The sequence below is a fragment of the Gossypium arboreum genome, chromosome 1, assembly GCF_025698485.1.
Source record: "Gossypium arboreum isolate Shixiya-1 chromosome 1, ASM2569848v2, whole genome shotgun sequence".
Taxonomy (NCBI): domain Eukaryota; kingdom Viridiplantae; phylum Streptophyta; class Magnoliopsida; order Malvales; family Malvaceae; genus Gossypium; species Gossypium arboreum.
The window spans coordinates 65,836,712-65,841,174 of NC_069070.1; positions in this window are offsets into that span (position 1 = coordinate 65,836,712).

Genomic DNA, 4,463 nt, shown 5'->3' on the forward strand with positions numbered 1-4,463 from the left:
CGATTTGTCTGGTGATACCTCTTAACCCTAGTCTGGTGACGGATATGGGTTAGGGGTGTTACATGGTCAAATGTTGGCATGTAAATGGTTGTTCGTAATCTAGTCATTGGAATGGCTAGTAATGGTATATTTAGTGATTATATACTTGAGGTTATAATATGGTTAAAATATACGTGCTTGGTATGGTTAGATTGAATTATGGTAAACACATATATGTCCTTTAAAAAGGTAAGTTTGAATACATGTGATGATATATCAAGTATAATGTTAATGTTGGCTTGCTTTTAATATCTTGAATTTGTTGATATATGTATGCAAGTATTAATGTAGGTACAAGGCAAAATTTAGGTGAGGAATAAGGCTTAGAAATGACCTTGTTTTCGTCCACACGGGTAGGCACATGGGCGTGTGTCTCAATCGTGTGTGACACACGGCCATGCACACGGGGGTGTGGTTTGGCCATGTGTCCCCTACATATTAAAAATTACAAAATGCTCAGGATTGGTCACATGGCATAGACATAGGCATGTGTCTTAGTCGTGTGAAACACACAGCCCAGTACACAGGTGTATGTCTTGGTCTTGTGAATCCTGTACCTAATTTTTGAAAATTAAATAGTCCACACGGTCTAGCACATGGGTGTGTGGCTAGCCGTGTGACCCAAGTCAGTAGCTACCCTAATTTGAACACGGGCTGGGACACATATGTGTGCCTCACATCGAATGCCCACATGGCCTAAGACACGGGTGTGTCACTTGGCCGTGTAAACCACATGGCTTGACCACACGGGCATGTGTCCCTTGCACCTAAGAAAATTGTTTAAATTTCACGAAAAATTCTCCACGTTCCTGATTTAGTCCTGACTTGTTTCAAATGCATAAATTTGGGCCTCAAGGGTCCATTTAAGGGACAATATGATTGAATTATGATTTGTTTTGGATATGAATAGTAAAATACATGAATTAATTGTATTTGTTCTGTAAACTCTAGTAATGCTCTGTAACCCTGTTCCAGTGATATGGGTTAAGGGTGTTACATGTGTAGAGGGACAATGCCAAGGCTACACACCAGTAGAAAGGTAGTTTGTGCAGATGTGCATAAAAAGTCGAGAAGTTCATGAGATTGAAGCCTACTCGATGAATAGGATAAGAAGTCATAGTCTACTCCAAGAAAGACTATGAAAGTACAAGTCGTACAGAAAGTTATATGGCGAAGTCAAGTGTGCGTTTAAGATGTCAAAGGCAAAAACATTTGTCTCTAGTAAAGCCAAGACATATTCAATGAGTACTATAGTTTATTGATTATGTATGTAAATGTGAAATGTAACACCTCTAACCCGTATCTGTCGCTGGAATGGGGTTATGAGGTATTACTTGACAAAACACAACTTGAAATTTATATGCATTTCATTTCTTATAATGAACATATATGTAGTCACATAATTCATAAGCAAAAATATCATTCATATCATTTCAACACATAAGCTTGTGCGAATATCCAAGCTAATATAATTAGTACATTCCATTATTTCATACCTGGATCATATAATTCAAACAAATCAAAACACATATAATTTTGACCATATCATAATCGGCATAATATGCATTTTCATTCTATGATTAAGTTGTTTTATGACCTAAATGGTTAACTAACCAAGTTTAAAGCATGTTTGAACATTACCGTTTCTTTATCATCAATTTGGCTAACAAATAAATCATGAAATCAAAATCCAATTCAAACATTTACAACCATAACATAAGCACATACACAAATACTTCTCAATTTATCTAAATTTTTGCCGAAATTATCATGACATCACTTTCAACTATACATCTATTTTCAATATAATCATATATTAATATACAAGGAAATAATATATTTATTAGTTCACTATCCTAAATATGCACATAAATAAATAAATCAATAGAACCATTAACCAAATCAAATACAACAATATTCCAAGTATATTCTCCTTGTCATTTTCACTATCATTAGCCAAATAATAATATTATTTTTTTAATAAAGAATTTCATCACACATCAATCAAAGTACTTATTCATGGACCTTAATGACCATTGAAAACTTTCACTTAAATCATATATCCAAAACTAACCAAACAAATAAATTTAACTACTTGTATACATTTGGTCTTCATTTCTAAACATACAATAAAGCCTTATAGCATGTTACTAATCACAACAAATATCCATGTTAAAAACGGTTATAAATTCTTCACTTATAATATCACTTTGCATAAATAATTCAACTATATCACAATGTATATATCCAACACCACACATACATATAATATGCGTATCATTCAACTAACATATGGAATAACCTAATTCAACTAGCATACAAATTTACCTTATGATTGAAACACATACCTAGCCTTAATAAAATAAGCCAAACATAATACATAAATATATATATACTATAGCCGAATCAACCAAACCATATCCAAAATCACCAACCATTTTCAATACATACAACACATATAAATTTGACTAAAATTTCATATACTTACATAACATATTAGCCATTTTCGCATGGCTTAATATATATACAACTCAAAATCAAATATAAACATAAGCTATCCTATACATGCCATACGTTTAAATTTAAGTTCAACTTTATAAAAATACCGAAACAGTCGATAGTGTGATAGGTTTCTCTGATGATCCCCGAGCCCATAACTACCTTCCAAAATCTATAAAACAGAGAACAACCATACACACACACAGAGTAAGCTATTATAGCTTAGTAAATCATAAGTAAATAACACATTCAATGACATTAATAACTCAACTTGACTAAACCACTTCATGCTATCGTAATCACATTTAATTTCAAACTTGCAAAATCATATATACCATATATCAACTTTAACTTGACCGAAATTCACATAATTTCATTATCAAAATTATCATTTACTTCCAAGGTCACAATGTCATCATATGGCCAAATATATATATATACAATCATTTATCTATATTCATGATTCACACTTTAATATCACATACATATATCTTTTGGCGAATATATATATATTTGCATTCAAAATAAATATATCCAACATTTTAACATGTATAATTCATATCATCACTTCATATACCAAAAACTTACCATATTTTCAATACATTAGCTAACTCATACCTAAACCTTTTTTAATTCGATTTCGTATTCGATTTTTACTTAACATTGCTCGTTGGATCATTCGAAATTAAATAGGATACTCGGATAGCCACACATATCGTACAATGCCAACGTCCCAGATATGGTTTTACATGTAGTCACATATCGATGCCACTATCCCAAATAGGCTCTTACACATCATCACATATCAATGCCAACATCCCTGGCGTGGTCTTACATGTAATCACATATCGATGCCAACATCCTAGATGTGGTCTTACACGTAATCACATATCGATGCCAACATCCCAGACGTGGTCTTACACGTAATCACATATGGATGCCAATGTCCTAGACGTGGTCTTACACGTAATCACATATCGATGCCAACGTCTCAGACATGGTCTTACACGCAATCACATATCGATGCCAACGTCCCAAACGTGGTCTTACACATAATCACTTATCCATGCCAATGTCCCAGACGTGGTCTTACACGTAATCACATATCAATGCTAATGTCCCAGACGTGGTCTTATACATAATCACATATCGATTTAACCGTGCTTTAAGTAAATGCCAAAATGCTTGTTTCTTATATCAAACATTAATCATACCAATTCAATATTTATTCATGTATGCATATTTAAAAAAACAAATAATCATATCATACCACTTAAAAACCAAACTTACTCATTCTTTTACTTCATGATATGCGCATAGGTATATCAAATGAACCTTAAAAACTGATTCTCTAAAGGCCAACTTATATATTGCTTAATCATCAAACATAAATCACTTTTATTAAAATATTAGCCAACTCAATAATATACCATTTCATTTACCATAATTCAAGCAAAAAATATCTCATATTTAATACATATAACTTATAAATAAACATTCACTAATTGATAAATCTTTAATACAACATTTGTATTATACATCATCAAATCCTGATAAACCAACCTAACTAATTTATTACATAACTGAATATACCATTATAAAACTAAATTATAAGATCATATATGTAACACCCCAAACCCGGCCTGGAAGTTTGGCTCGAATCTGGCGTGTCACATTGAAGTATTTTTCGAAAACCATGTTTCCATTAAAAACCCTTCTTAATAATTAAAAACTTATACCCTTTTTAAACCTTGTTAGAAAACCTCAGTTGAATAACATTCTTAACAACTTTCTAAAAACCTTGGCAGTTGCGGAAGCTTAATATAAAAACAATTGCAGATACATGATGTTTTGAACAACAGTAGTTGATTTGGAAAACAGTGTTCTAATACTAGCAATTATAACAACAATAAATAAAATTCCAA